Source organism: Ursus maritimus, unplaced genomic scaffold (assembly GCF_017311325.1).
Source record: "Ursus maritimus isolate PB19 unplaced genomic scaffold, ASM1731132v1 scaffold_21, whole genome shotgun sequence".
NCBI lineage: Eukaryota > Metazoa > Chordata > Mammalia > Carnivora > Ursidae > Ursus > Ursus maritimus.
In genome coordinates this window covers 29,563,081-29,579,688 of record NW_024424564.1, presented here as the reverse complement: position 1 = coordinate 29,579,688, position 16,608 = coordinate 29,563,081, and the positions used below count along the sequence as shown (strand labels likewise).

Genomic DNA, 16,608 nt, shown 5'->3' with positions numbered 1-16,608 from the left:
CTTACCAAGGGTCTCTTCTGGCCAGCATTTTGTAGTCCGGGGCCCTTTTAGCAGGCTCGGCAATCTGAGGCCAGGCTGACAGAGAGTCAACTCTCTTGCCACTGGGCCTCTCTGAATCCGAATGCCTTCTGGAAAACCTGAGCAGGCCAGACTCTATGACATGATAACCTAATTACCATTTCACTTTTCCTGGAAACTGAGAGATAAATGATATGCAGATCAATAAGCTAGGTGGACAACTGATTCATTTATTGACTCACAGATTGTTTATCTCTGAGTTGGGGCTATAGAAAGTACCATCCCGGGAGCCAGGTCTGCCAGAGGGCTGAGAGAAGTCTGACGCGTGCTCAGGGCGCACAGATAGGAAAGCAGACAGCCAGTTCTCAATCTTCACCTCTCCTTTGTCGGACCAGTCAGATGTTACTTAACTCTGGGTAAGACAACCATATACTTCATTGTCCAATTCTGGACGTTTTGAAAGTGAAAGAGGCTGCTTGTAACTACTGTCCAGGGACAGCAGGCATAAACTGGGATGTTCCAGGCAAAGCCAGACGTAGGGTTGCCCTAACCACGAGCTCTCTCTGTTCATCTGACAACTGCTCGCTTGTCTCGGGGCTTTGGTGGAGAACCTGGGGCCAGGTCGTTTCTGGGTCTTGCTTTGGCATTACTTTTCATGTTCCCAAAAGCAATTTTCGAAACACTTCCCACTTTATGAAATCCTCATGTTTCTGAGAGGTCATTTTAGCCATTCTAATACAAAACAGTTGATTTCTATTCAAAGCAAAGAAATGGGGTGGTAAAAAGTGGAAAACCGAAGAGAAGATAATCCTGAAGAGAAAAACTGCAGCTGTAGCTTCTGCTTTTTTATAATCCTTTATTCATTAGAATGTGGAGGTGGAGACGTCATTTTCTTTAACATGGCGGCCCCTAAGTTTGTGTGTCCTACAGTATTAGTTTCGATGGTACCAGACTAGATGGGTAGGGGTGGTTATCTGAGTTATTGTTGTTTGTCCAGGGAAGTGACGAGGAAGAAAATATCTCACATACAACTAACAGACAAGAGACTCAAGAGGCACCTTCTTGATTTATGAACTGTTTTCTTATAAACATGTTTCTTGGCAAAATCGTAAGGAAAATGTCAGTGTGCTGTGAAGCCGACAGCACCTCAACAGCAGTCATTTTCTCCACCTCAAGTTAAGCAGGTTGTGGGAGAATTCGGTGACCAAGTGTTATTTTCATTTTTAATTTCTTCCTCCATTATAATGAATGATACTAAAAACTACGATTTTTGGCTCTTTCTCCTGAAGCGAAAGTTCTTGACCCGGAGAGATTTTGCCTCTCAGGGGATATGTGGCAACGTTTGGACATATTTTTGCTGGTCACACCTGGGGGTGGGGCGCTACTGGCATCTCATGGTTAGCAGCGGGGATGCCATTAAACGTCCTACAAAACACAGGACAGCCTCCTTCCCCAAACAAATCAATGATTGGCCTCCAAATATCAATAGTGTCAAAGACGAGGACCTGCTTTGCAGCACCCTAATCAGCCATTCCTTTCTTCATGCCACAGTTATTTATTGAGCACCTACTGTGTGCCAGTCGCTGCACTGCTGAGGATGTGATACTGAACCAAGTAGGAAAAATCCCTACTCTTGTCTAGTTTGCGTTTTCATAGGAGAAATAGATCATAAATGACAGACACAGAAAGTTACAAATATGAAGTAGAAAAATAAAGCTGGGAAGAGGATAAGCAATGTCAGTAGAGAGCAGTGAGATCGAACCCTTGCCTTGCTCATGGAGGTGGGTATATTTGTCACCATTATAGATGGGGAAACTGAGTCTAGAGAGGAGAAGTACTGTTCAAGAGGGCATTGCTCCTAAGAGATAGAGCTGGGATTGGACATTGGATATGTCTGGTGCTTAAGGAGAAATTTCCACTTGTGCTGTGCTATCTATTATTACCAGAAACTAGGGTTGTCCTTACTGCATTTTGATGGAATTCCTCTTTCTCTAACTTGCTGATAACCACCTCCTGTCTGGCCCAAACCATTCACTGTTAGCATCTGTATTTCTGTTAGTTAGAACATTCCCTGATTACATCCTTTGCCCAGACTCGTTATCCTCATTACTTAGACACTTTCAAAGCAAGCTGTCCACTGTTTAAGAAATAAAGTGAAAAAAGTCCCTTCCTTTATTCTGCATGCCACTGTACCATAGCCTCTCCCTCTCCTTTCATAGCCGAACTTCTTAAAAAGGTGCTTCATTCATGCTGCCTCTCTCTACGCTCCTCCAGTTTACTTGTAATAGGGCCTCTCTGCTCTCACTCCACACAAACTGGTTTTCAACGTCCACCGAAGACTCCATAATCTCCATTTTTATAGACTTTTTCTCTTTGCCCTTTCTTACCTGACCTCCTCCCAACATTTGGTGCCCTTCCTTTTCCTGTGTCTGCCATACTTCTCTTGACTTCCATCTCTTAGATTCCCTTTTTGCTCTTTGACTATTCCTTCTAAGTAGCCTTCATGGGTTTCTCTTCTCTTCATGCCTTTATATACTGGTATCCTTCAGGATCTTGTCCTCAGTTTTATTTTCCTTTTAACCACAGCTTCTATGGTTTTGTCATGTAGACTAATCCCCAAGGTATATAACACACTCTGCAATATGCTGAGATGTGAATGTGATTGAAATGTGGTGAGAGTGTGATACGCAAGAGTGTGGGCCATCTCCCGTCAGTGATCCTGGCCAGCCACCCAGAATCCACATTGCTGCACTCAGCTGAATGAGTTTTACAATATGGACTCCCCTCCCCCCCAACCTCTTGATGACTATATCAATGACTTATCGGTCTCCATCCTTTACTCTCACCGTGTTCATCTTCCCAAGGCAAACCTGACCAGGATCATGTATCAGTCCATTTGGGCTACAATAACTGCTGGCTTATAAACAACAGAACTTTACTTCCCCCAGTCCTAGAGGCTGGGAAGTTCAAGATCAAAGCACCAAAATGATTGGTGAGGTCCTCTTCCTAGTTCATAGATGTCTGGTTGTATTCTTGCTGCGTCCGCACATGGTGGAAGAGGTGAGGGAGCTCTCTGGGGCACTAAGGACCTAATCACCTCCTCAATTGCCCACCTCCAGATACCATCATAATGGAGATTAAGTTTCAACATATGAATCTGGAGACAGAAACATCCAGTCTGCAGCACCCCTTCATCTTCACAACATAATTCATCTCCAGGCATGTTTTTGAGACGCTACACAGCTATCTCATTTGTCTGGAGTGCCCTCCCTCCCCACTCTGACTTCACAGTGTTGACCTTGGGAAGTCCTACTCATTCTGCAAGGCTCACCTTAAGTACCGCTTCCTAGCTTTCTGGGCAGAGTGCTGTCTTATATACGCCCCAACTCCCTCCACTTCCAATTAGATTGTGTATTCCTTTAGGGTCAGGAGAAGAAGACTCAACAGCAAAGTTCTTGTCCTCAAGCATGCTGTTCTACTTATTATCTACTAATATCTCATTGTAAAGTTTCCCTACTCTCTCCATTACAAATTATTGAATTTCTCTCGCTAATTTGCTGTGTGATCCTGTGTATTTCACTTAACTCCTCTGAGCTGTCATTTTATCAACTTAAATTCTGTCAAATAATGTTCCTATTATAACTCAAACAAATGTATCAAATTCTCTGAGCTCTCCAGGGGAAAAGATGTCATAAACCAAAGATGAAATAAATTGTCATTCATTAAAATAATATTTTTGTTATCAAACATTGTATTCAAACCTCAACAAGGTGAAACTGGTTCCAAAGAAAAATAACCCCTCCTTATATATCATTAAAGCTTGACACCACTTATAATATGACAAAGTTTAATCATGTAATTTTTTTTCTTATGCACGACATCATTTGTTCCCCCCCATTTCTTCTTGCATTTTTTGGAAAAATTTAAGATTCATCCTTGCTATTTTACAGAGTTCTCCCTCCTTCCCAATGAAAGGAAAGTTTCATATCAGAGTACAGTCATAAGTCTTTGATCATGATCCAAACTTTTCTCATGCCATCAACTGCACTTACTGTCCCAACCTGCGGAGAAGTGAAGCACTGAAGGAGGGATTAGAGGAAAAGAGATGTAAATATGAATACCAGGTACTTTTATTTACTTCATCACTCCAAATTTTAGAATTAAAATCATCTTTGAAAAATCTCATCTTGGTGAGATGGGTAAATAAGAGTCAGTGAATAATTGTAAGAGAAAATAATGCAAGAGGAAGATTTCAATTGGGGTACATTTCCCTCTCAACACTTTTGTGTCCCATTGACAATTCCATGGAATATCTCCATGCATGGAAAACCGATGTTTAGATGTTAAGGGTGGGGAGAATATGGAGAGAGAGAACTAGAATTCATTGATTACAATCCCTGTGCTATGTATTTATATAATTTATTTCACTTAAACTTTCCAATAACTGTGTAGTGTATCTACCTACTTTTGAGTTAAACAAAATGGAACTCACTAGACAGCAGTAAGTAGAGCCAAAATTAAAACCTAGGGTTTTTTAACTCAAACACCATATCACACTGATGCCCTGTTATGTAGAAAATAAATGCCCTGTCCTCAAGCAGTTTATAATCCATAAAAGAAACGTTTCTGTAAAAAGCAGAATTGATGGACCATATATGTGTCCTATTTTAAGTATTGTAAAAATAACTCCATCTACATGATTTTGAAGTTTCAGCCTCCTTGCTAATAGAGCTCTTACTTTTGAGTTGTTTTTTCCTTGACAGTAATGCAGAAACATAGAGATACTATTTGCTGGAACTTTTTTTTTTTTTCCAGCAGATGATGTAACGCATCACACAGATTTTGAAGTCCTCCAGATTTAATGCTTTCACTTGCTATGCAAATTTGGTAAGTTATTTAATCTCAATCAGACTCAGTTTCCACTTTTTAATTTGGAAGGTGATACCTATTTTATAGAGTTGCTATAAATATCAAAGAGATGCTTGATTCATGCGTAGTTGTCAGAAATGATGGTTGTGATGATTTGTGGCAGCCAATATTGTTGGCTTGTGTTTTTTTCTCTTTTTATTGGAGAGAGAGAGAGAAAGAGAGAGAAGGAGCGCATGCACCATCATGGACAGGGGGAGGAGGAGAAAGAGGCAGACAGAGAGGGAGAAGCAGGTTCGCCACTAAGCAGGGAGCCCAACACAGGGCTCAATCCGATCCCAGGACCCCGAGATCATGACCTGAGCCAAGGGCAGATGCTTAATGAACTGAGATACCCAGGCGCCCCTGGCTTGTGTTTTGACACATTTTGATGCCCTCTGGAGCTCTTTGGTGGTAGGTAGGGCCATGGCCCCAGACGGAGCCTCTGGACTCCCTGACCGACAGTGCTGGTCAGCTTGATACGTACATCCAAGTGCTAAGTATTGGGCATGCAGAGGGGAGGCACTAGGGTCAGGGAGATCCTGGAAAGAAGGAATTAAGGGTTTTACTAAAAGTACTTCTCAAAATGAAGTCAAGGAAATGGCAGGGATATACGGGGAGAAAGTGGGAAAGGTTGGGATGGGAGATGAACATTTGTTTCTCCCAAATTTCAAATCTCCAAGAAGACCCTTCTTGGACCACTGGTCATAAAATTTTCCTCTTAGTAAGGAAATCTCTTTTGAAGGACTCACCTTACAAAACACAAAATCACAAAGCCATGGCACATGTTTTCATTCCTCTTATTTCATCCTTTAATGTAATACATTTAAGAAAGAAGTTGTTTCCCATAAACCTGATTAACTCTGAAGAGAGTCATAATCCATCTAAACCAATCCAAATGAAGGTAAAAGGAATAATCAGGCTCCCATTATGCAAAATGGTGCTCAGTTAATTTATTGCACTGCACTGAATAATAAGCGGTTAGGCTCCACATTACTTTCTTCCTGTTAGATCAAATAGCTTATTGCTGCTGGAGCTTATTTCATATCGCATAAAATTTGGATATATTACAATGGAGTAGATATTAGTCCATTATAAGAGACAGCCTTAAGTACTTCATTTATAGGATCTCTCCATTTGGAAAATGGCAAGGGAGAAGAAGAAATGCAAACAAGGCAATGGACGGAGGGGGATTTATGTGCCTTGCCCACCAACCAGCTCCGCGGTGGGTGGGTGGCTCCTGGTTGCCACACAGGGCTGGGACCTTGGAGAAAAGCAGTGTTTCCAGTGGGAAGAAAATCCAAAGAGAGTTTATGTTCCTTTTCAGGGAAGTGTTGACATTTTAATTACTTTCTGTTTTCTTTGGAGCTGCATTTAAGAATTGGAAGCAAGTTAGAAAAAGAAGAATTGGCTTTATTAGAAATCAGATGAACTGACACGCAGCCATGAGCTGGAGAAAGTCCAGAGTCAGCTCCTGACAAACTCAAGTCTCCAGCAGGACCTCGAGAGCCAAAAAAACCCCCTGAGCCATTGGAAAACTAACCAGAAGAATTCCTCCTCGGGTCTTACCGTCTCTGAGAGCGGACCATGCCTCCGTGCAATCTCATCTTTTCTGACCACAGGGCCCCGGCTTCACTTTGGTGGTTTTTTTCCTCCAAGCTTCGGTCTGATAGGGATTTGTGACGATAAGTAGAACAAGGATGCAAAGCAAAAAGACAACGATCACGGAAAGTTGGGATGAGTTGGGGAAATCGGTGGGTGTAGAGGGACTTAGTTTTGAAGATAATCTGATACTTTGGGTGTTTCGTAAAAGAAAACTGCCTGAGCAAGGAAGCGTGGGACCAGAGTCAACAGCTTAGGGAAATGTGATAGATTTGCACCCTCTCTCCTTGCACCTGGAGTTGCCTCGAACTGGATAAACATTTAGCAAACTCAGGGTACTACATGTGTTCCGGGATCGGCACATTTAAAAAGAGTAACTTGGTACAAGAGTGAAAAAAACCCCAAAACCAAACAACAAAAAACACAACTCCAACCAGCATGTTTGTGGTGCCCCAAAGGGGGGCGCTTGAGGACGGAAGCTTTCTTCGTGTCCCTTTCCCCGCCCCCTCCTCAACCTTCCTCTGCTCTAGGGACGGTGTGGAAACGCCACACCAATCGATTCAGTAATAAATGGATCACACCAAGTTCCTAAAAATGATCTAATATCTACTCTGTGCCAAGCTCTTTAAATACACTGTTCGAATTTTCAGAAACACCTATAAGGAGACACTATCTGTACTACAGATATTGTTATTTCTGTTTCACAACTGAAAACTGAAGCTTGAGTGGGTTTAGCAAATTCATAAGCTATACACACTTTTACTGTAAAACATTTCAAATATGGCACAAGAAGATCAAATGGCATAATGAACTTCTAGGCTTATTTTACTTCACCCACTCAGGGTCAGCCTTTTTTGTCAACGTCTATTGCACCCCATTATCTTGAAGCAAATCCCAGACATCACGTCCTCTCCTCTGTGTATCTTCCAGTATGTGTCTCTAAGAGGTAGGGATTCCTTAAAACAAAAGAACCCCAATACCTGTATCACTCACACCCTGAAAACATTCACAGGAATTCCCAACAGCAAGCAATACACGATGTTTGCTGATCCCCAACTCTCTTGCAATATAATTCTTTTGTAAGTTTGCTTGAATCCAGAGCCAAACACCATCCCTACGCTGTGATTGCTTGACGAATCTCACATGCCTCTTGAAGTCTGTAGGTTCCCTCTTCTCTATTTTCTTTCTTGGACTTCTTGGTTAAAGAAACGGGGTTGTTTTTCCTGAAGATTTTCTAACAGTCCGAATTTTCTCGATTCCATTCGCTGAGGTGATCTCAAATATATTTATCATCTTGCATTTTGCACTTCCTATAAATTTACAGTTAGAGCTAGAAATTTTATCAGATTCTGGTTCCATATTTTTAGCAAGACTAGGTCATAAGTAGTGGCATAATTTCCATAAGTGGGAATGTATGTGTGTGTGCATAACGTTATCAACTATTGAGGATTTTTTGCCTAGATTCAGTATTTAGTTAGCTATTGCAAAGTTGCAATATTCTAATTTTGCGGTTTAAAAGAACCAGAAGTTATTTTTTAGAGCAGTTTTAAATTTACGGCAAAACTGAGGGTAAAGGACACAGAGTTCCCAAATATCCCCACCCCTCCCCCTTGAGCCTCTTCCACTATCAACACCCAGCACGGTACCGCTGCACTGTTACGACGGACAAACCCACACTGACTTGTCCTTCTCACCCCAAGTCCATAGTTTATATCCTGGCTCACACTTGGTGTTGAAAGTTTAGTGGATTTCGACAAATACATACGGATGAATTCTTTTTCATTTACCAACCAGAATACTTCTCGAAGAAGAGACTTCCCCCTCATTACATGGTTGGTTATATGAAGCGACGTTCACATAAGAAACCCAGGATAAATGCTTTTTCTTTTCCTTTATCTACCAGTTTGCAGAATAATGAGTTGGTTCTCTCTGGTGTCCTCTGAAGTGAACATAAATTCTTGTATGTGTTTTTACTGTTAGTATCACTTAGAGCTCATGCATTTAAACATACTTGACGTGTTTCAGTGTTCTACTATATATGCAGGTTTACGTGTGTGTGTGTGTGTGTGTGTGTGTGGATACACATGCGTATGCTAATAGCTCAGGGGTGAAGTTCAAGGTCACCGATGTCTATAAATCTACCTTATTTTACTGCCTCGATTTAAAAAAAGTAATTCTTAAAGTAGTTTAAAATTTTATCTTTAAACACTCTGTTCCATTGACTGACTCTTATAAAGAGTCCCCTGAGTCTCTGAGAGTGGTAGAAAACCTTGCTTTTTGCTAGAAAAACATAAGCAGCTATTTATAGAGACATAAAAGCAGGAAAGGAAGAAGGAAGGAGGGAGGAGAAAAAGAGGAAGAAAAGAAAAACACAGCAAACAAATGAGCATAAAAGATAAGCCAAGTAATTAATGGGCTATTGCGTAGTCTGGGAAAATGATTGTAGCGAATTTATTTATATAGTGGCATGTGATGTTATTGTGAAATAGTTAAGCAAGAGGCCTTGAGATTTGGGCTTCTTGGGTCTAATCTCCAGTTCGGACACCTCCTAGTTGGGTTGGCTTTGTGCCTCAGCTTTCTCATCAGTGCACCAGGGCCAAATCAGAGAGGCCTATAAGAATAAGATAAACGAGTACATACAGAGTGCTTCGATTGTTCCTAGTAAATGCTCAATAAATGCTACTTGATTTTGTCCTTGTTATGATGGTGATGCTGCTGCTGGTGATAATGATGATAATGTGTAAATATGTGGGTGGCAAAGTAGTGTCTCAGAAGAGAAGAACAAAACAGATTTGCGGAGTAACTACTAGGGGCAGGTACGGAACTAACACCGGTATTATATATAACTTACAATAATTACATAGAGTATATATGAGTTGTTATCAACCTTAATATATTTTTAAATCTATCATCATTATTTATTATTTACTCGAGCACAGTAACAGGCATGGGGAAGGAATACACTCTACCATATTTGTAAACTGGGCAATCCTGTTAGGTTTTGCTAACATTTGCCAAGAACTTTTACAAGACGGGGGCACCTGGGTAGCGCAGGCGTTAAGCGTCTGCCTTCGGCTCAGGGCGTGATCCCGGCGTTCCAGGATCGAGTCCCACATCGGGCACCTCGGCTAGGAGCCTGCTTCTTCCTCTCCCACTCCCCCTGCTTGTGTTCCCTCTCTCGCTGGCTGTCTCTCTGTCACATAAATAAAAAAAAAAATCTTTAAAAAAAAAAAACTTTTACAAGACAAACGAGGATATGGTGCTAGCAAGGAGCAGAACTTTACTATTCTTCAAGGAGAACTTAATGGGCAAATCCCAGGATACGTGTCCAGGCCCTGAAGTGAGCAATGAGGCTCTAGTGAATCCCACAATTCTGGTATTGCCCATGGCAAATCAATATCAATATTCACCGAAGTTTTGTCCCTACACAGGAAAAGAAAGAAAGAAAAGAAGAACAATTTTCGAATCACTCCTCCAACCACGGAAATGATTTTAATTACCAATTCATCTGTTGGCAGACTCTTCTGGCAAATGTACCTGCAACTTGGAAAGATAACAAATGAACTGATTCCTTACTCCAGAGTTGACACTGATAGTGCTTGCTGAATTTGCTCTCAGAAAAGAATCCTGGGCAACAATACATCTGGCACTCTGCTCGAGGAATTTGTCATGTCGTTGACATGTTCAGCCTCCATTGTCCACACCACCCCGACAGCAGGTCCTTTATATTTCAAAGAAATTGCAGTCTGAATTAATATAATTAGAATGTAACTGCTATTCACTGCACAAACTCCTCATTTCCAGGAGTACAGATCTGATAGCGTGTCTGTGCGCAAAATCTTCCCAATGATGGCTGGAGGGGAGCGAGCCGATAATACAATGACAAAATAGACACCATTTCATCAGCCTTTGAAAACACCAAGTATGGAAATATAGGAGGAGAAGAAAGCTGTCCTATCTTTGGCCTGTCTAAATAGAAATATCCTTCAAGTTTACCAGCCTGTACAGATTATCGTAAAATATGTAGGACAGAGTGTCTGAAGTAAGAGAAAACATGAAATAGGAAAGATTGTGTATCTTTCAAAAGACAGCTATATGAAGTAGAGTGGATAATTCATGGACAGACTTGCAGAATGAAAAGGTGGTTGGATGACTTCATTTATTCTTTACTGTTTCACCGTAAAGAGTCGATGTCACTAACCAAGCAATTATCACCAAGTAAACAACTTCAGTGCTAGATTCTTGAATTTCATTGTTTGTTATTGTTATGTTACTACAAACACTTGATAATTCATATCGTGGAAGCCTACATCAGCATCTTTATTTTTTTGGAATTAAGATTGATTTATATTCTTTCAAATATGTTGGCATTCTTACCCTGAAGGACTCATTTTAGGGGAATAATGACCTGACATATCCACGTGTAGGCTGGTGCTCATGGTCTCTCCTCTGAAGAATATAAAGCGTATCCTTGTGCATATTTCTGTTCCTCCAAAAGGTATACGTTGAACCCCTAACCCCCAATGTTATGGTATTTGAAGGCAGAGCCTTTGGGAGGTGATTAGTTTAGAGGAGATCGTGAGGTTGAGGTCTCATGATGGGATTAGTGTCCGCAAAAGAAGGAGATATACAGAGCATACTCTATCTTTCTCTCCTCCATGTAAGGACGGAGCAAGAAGGCTGCCATCTGCAAGCCAGGAAGAGAGCTCTTACCAAGAACCGAATGAATCAGCTCCTTGCTCTTGGGCTTCCCAGCCTCTAGAACCGGGACAAATAAATTACTGTTGTCTAAGCCCCCCCCGGCTGTGGTATTTTGTTATGGCAGACTGAGCTGACTCACAGTGCCTAGGAGCCTATTGGGTTAATGAGCACTGAGGAGGGATAATGTTTCCCATTTTCTTGCTTTTCTTAGAAGCACATATTGGTCTTCACCTGAACTTCTGTGTCAGAAATTGCAATAATAGAAATATGGAGAATGGGTAAAACAGTATAAAAATAGGGCCAAGGTGCGTGAACAACAGATTTCCAGAGATGAGTACCAGTGCCCCTTTTAATTTTTAACCAAATACGTTTTATAAACCAAATACATTATGGTAATGAGCTGTGTAGCCTTTAGGTTTCCTTTATAAAGTCTGGATACACTTTTCCAATCAATATCTTGGAAAAATCAGGAGTAATTCCTTGCCTCCAGGTTCTCCTATGGAGTGTCTTCCTTGCTTCCCCCAACCTGAAGGGATTGCCTATTATTTTCCATCAGCTAGCAAATTTTCAGAATCAGGTGGGCTTCAGAATCACGTTTATGTGTGTGGTGAGGGGGTGGGAGTATGCTGATGCCTGGATCCCCCAAATCCACAGAATCAGAAATGCCAGCTGTGGTACCCAAATTGTGTAAGTTGAAAACCCCTCCAGTGCTTCTTGTCCATACCAAACTTGACACCCAGAGACCAGTGTTCTTTCTCGCTCATACAAATATTCAAGTTAAGTACTTAGGTGGGTCTTTCTATAGGTGATATGTGTGATTTCTTTTTGTTAAATGGATAATTTAATTATAAATGGAAATCCACTTAAGATATTTTGGGCCACTGGTTTATAGAGGGGCTTATCAGAACACCTGTCAGACCTTTCCCCCATTTGTGTGTGTTCCCTTTCCCCTCTGCCAGAGTCCCTCATGTTTACTTTCTCAGTCTCTCTGTCTTGTTTGGGTTAGAAAAAAAAAATGGCATTTCACAGTGTTAGGCAATTTCTTTCCAAACAAATACAATAGGAATTTATATTTTAATGTGAAAAGTCCTTTATTAGAGTAAATAAGTGTCCCTCCCTCTAATGCATTTGTCCTATTACTTTGGATGTTTAATAATAGGATTCTGTGTTACAAACACATGTTTAGACATCTAAGTACATGCACAGATGGAGAACATCAAGCTTGCAGGAACGGGTCATCCTCCAAACACAGATACCCAGTGGAGCTGGCCTCTGTTTTCTCTATGGATTATGAAAGTCAGACTTAAGTGTGGGAGGTTTAGGGAATTCTTGTCCCAAGCCTCCTAGTTTCTACCAGGCGCTGGCTCTGACATTGTCATTTTGATTTTTCGTGGCCTTACAAGAATTCTCCAGAGGGTGGGTGGGAAGTGGATTGGGGAGGGGGGCTTCCTAACCCTTGTTTGACCAGTGAATTATGGGATAGACTTGTCATGTGGAAAACAGCTCGATGTAGCCAAAGGAGGTACTAGTGACTTCTAGGACCCAGCCTGCTCCATAACACCCCAGAGGACTTTATTCAGAGGTTTACAGAATAAACTAACTGGTGATTAGCTACATGAGTGAATACAGAACAACTATCGAAAACAAAATTTGTTTTTGATTGTGGAAGAAATCCATGGAAGACACTACATGGAGGGGGGTGGAAGAGGAATGTTGGGAAAACGAAAGAAAAAAGTTTGAGCTCGAGTGCTAATTTTAGAATCAGAGCTGTGGATTAGAAGCTACCCTTACTGTCCCATGCCCTTCACGGAGTCACATCATAACTCTGGGCCAGTCTTCTCATACATTCTATGGGACTAATTCTCATACATTCTGTGGGAATAATACCTCTCTCACGTGGTCGTCATAGGGATTTGCTAAAGCACATTCCCTAAAAGACTTAGTGAGCTTCTGGGAATAGAGGAGTTTTTAACCCAGTGCATATGAGCTAACAGCACTATTTCTGCCAGTAGCGTAGTGTGCTGGTTACTAGTACGTGCCTGCCAGGCAAGCAGACTTTGCGTCCCTTTCGATTTTAGGCAGAATTACTGATATTGGCATCCCTAGCACGATGGCTAACTAACATTTAAAAGAATTTGTTGAGATCTCTTCAATTAATACTATTATTATTGAAAAATAGATTTCAGTTATGTCTCTTTTCCTGACTTATGAACTGAAATTCCCTAATTCTTGCCTCAAGCTTACAAGCATTCTTCCTAGTTTATAAGAGTTATTAAAAAAAAGACCCTCAGAAAAAAATTAACGTTCATAAGAAAGTAAGGAGGCTTTTGCAACAATGTTTCATTTTATTATTTTCTCATTCCTGGAAAACCAATGAAGAATGGCAGTGTTATATGTAAAACAGTAGTTAGCCTTTATGCGGATGACATTTTCCTAAAAGCCTAGAAGTACTTCACATTTTGCAGAAAACACCCCGTTCCCAAGTTGGATCTGATTAAAATTCAAATCTATATTAACATCTCATTACTTTCTGAAAAAGTGAATGCCACACTTAATGGAAAATTCTCAATGTCTTCCAGCCCTGTTTCGTGGGTTCCTTAGCAAGGCCGTCTTAGGACCCAGGAGGGTTGGGTCACAGGGACATCCTTGTTAAAACAGTCACCTGGCGTGAATGCTGGCACTCAGTTTTCCTTCCTTTCTCCTCTCCCATCCCTACATTGTTTCAGCTGCCAGTCCCCTGATATTTTCTCTAAAGCAAGGGAAAGGGAAGGGCCAAAAGGACTTTGAAAGAATAACAGTTCTTTCTATGGATTTAAATAGAGAACTCAACACAAAACATCCTGTGTTTGCTTTTAACTGATGGCACTCCAACTGTAGTGATGGGTGAACTAAACCAGGACTTGCTTTTCAAATAGGCATTATTTTGGTCCCATACTATCCTATTGAAGGAAAGTTGTCAGACTGTTTAAAATTACCACCTGGCCCCCTCCCCTACACACTCCGGGTCTCCTTGTCTTGCTGTGCCCTCCCTCCCCCACCTTCTGTTGTACTTATCACCTTCTAGCTTGTGTTTATTACTTCTTTTGGTTTACTCCGACTCCCCTGGCCATCATGGAAGCCAAGACAGCAAGCGTCTTTGTCTATTTTGCTCACTGTTGGTTTCTCTGTTCGAAAACCAGTGCCTGGCACAAAGTAGGTACTCAATCAACCTTTACAGCGTGAATGAGTGGACTAGTTTTCACACGTGTCCTTTCCCATGTGATGATGGGGAAGAAAACTGGTAAAAATAGGATCCCAATGTCCTATAAATATGTTTATACCTATTAGTTATATTTGAGAGTATAGTTCTGTTTGGAGTTTATATATCTTAGTTGGCAAAGAAAACATATAAGGGTGGGATAAGGAAGAAATAGGGCCTTGCTACCCTGTACCCTTATACACTGCTTTATTTTTCTTCAAGCCTGACTCCCCTACCCTGCTGCCCTCCAACACAATATAGATTTCCTTGCTTATTGTCTACCTCCCCTCACTAGACATAAGCTTTCTAAGGGCAGGGACTTGTGTATCTTGCTCACTGTTATAGCCCCCTTTCTTAGAATAGCATCTGGCACAGAGTAAGCACTCAACACATATTTGTTGAATAAGTAAACGGTGAGATGAATGTGTTTGGTGTAGACTATTCATGCCTGGTCCTGATTCCTATGGATTCCACAGCATGATCAAACGTTAGGACCTCGGTGCGGCGGAGGTGGATGATGGGTAGGGAGATGAGAAAGGAAAAAAGATGACCAGGATGACACTAATGTTATGTTTTCCTTTCATAGTGAAAAGGAGGCCCCATTCATTTTATATATATGGTATAATATGAGCCTAGGGACTGTGGTTTGGATCCTGGACCATCTATCTATTTTCAGAACAAACAAAAATAATTTCTTGATTTCTTGATGTCATATTTTCCTTGCCTATAAAATTAAAACAATGTTACATCATCTGTGGAACAGTGGAGGATAGAAAGGGCTTGACACATAATAGCTGGTGAGTAAATGTTAGCTATCTTCATCATCATCATCATCATCTTTATCATCTTCCTCCTCATCCTGGGACTGACAGACTGTAGCTTGTGACCCAAATCCAGCCCACTGCCTGTTTTTGTAAACACAATTTTCCTGGGACACGGCCATGCGCACTCATTCTCTTATTGTCCATGGCTGCTCTCTCATTACAACAGAATTAAATAGTCAAGGAGACTATTTCCTGCAATGCCTAAAATTTTACCCTCTGTCCCTTTGCAGTAAAAGTTTGTGTACCTTGATCTAGAATATAGTGTATCAGTAGTAAGGCAGCCCATGGTCTATCGAAGTGTGGTCCGTGGGCTGGTGTGATCCATGAACTGTTCCTGGCCCATGACACCGTAAGTACAGAAAGCAAGACTTCAGGGTCTAGAAATGTTTATAAAATTTTGATATGCTCTTGACATTCAGGTGTATGATTTTGGTTTATACAAAAGTGTTGGTTTAGGACAGGTGGAAAAAACAAAAACAAAAAGCCTCGGGTCCTTCCCACTGGAAAAAAATGTGGTGTTTTGTAATGGGAGTTTGCTGTACTAGTAACTTAGTAAGATATACTTGGTGTGGTTTCAGATGAGAACATCTGGGGGCTCATCAGGTGGGAGTGACGAACAGGTCCTGAGATGGCAAGTGACCTGGGAAGGTTGATGGTGAGCCCATTAATAACGTCATGCAAACGGGTTTTATATGCAGATGGATGGGCTAGCCACAGTTCGCTTATCCGCTAATACAGTTGTAATATGTTGCTTCATATCCGAGAGAAGGCGGCCACCTCAGGATATTGTGTACGTCTCATGTACATATATAAATGAATTCCTTAAGTGTATTTTAAGTTGGTAATTCATCTTCTCTGAATAGTAAGCCAACAACTTTCCTGGAAATCTAGCAAAACAACAGTTCTATGACCAGCCTTATGTTTTGTTGCATGTGCACTTAAAAAAAGCAGACTGACTCTTTCCTTTTCTGTTTTAGAATCAGTTCCAAACAGTAAGGCATGCCAGAAAAAACAGACAAACTCTCAGGAACAACAATGCCCATTATGCGTGGGGTAGGAGCTGCCAGACTTTGATTACTGGCCAGACGTTAACCCTTTTGGTGTCTTATGGGGGAAATGCCAAGTCTGAACCCAGACACTTCCAGGATTTTGCAGTTACTCTTGGTGTGAGAACAGGCGATTTATAATGACTTGCGCAAAAAAAGGCCTGTCGTGAGGAGGAAGTGCAAGTTCAAGGCCACATTGCCTTGTTTCATGGATTCTGCCATGACTCATTCTGGCCAGTGGACATAGACTCGGTTACCTCTGTTTTTCCCTTTG

At 41.3% G+C, this 16,608-nt stretch overlaps 1 long non-coding RNA gene across 4 annotated transcripts in view; it reads left to right on the top strand.

Moving 5' to 3' along the window:
* LOC103660087 overlaps positions 1-16,608 on the top strand; it is a 32,279-nt gene that overhangs the window by 11,416 nt on the left and 4,255 nt on the right. Inside the window, exons 2-4 of one of the 4 annotated variants that reach the window (XR_005836703.1) lie at positions 3,969-4,142; positions 4,834-4,905; positions 9,957-11,320. This is a non-coding gene — a long non-coding RNA (uncharacterized LOC103660087). Of the gene's footprint in view, positions 1-3,968; positions 4,143-4,833; positions 4,906-6,291; positions 7,121-9,956; positions 11,321-16,608 lie in introns of those variants that run through there. The other 3 variants (XR_005836705.1, XR_567690.2, XR_005836704.1) reach the window with 3 other exon arrangements.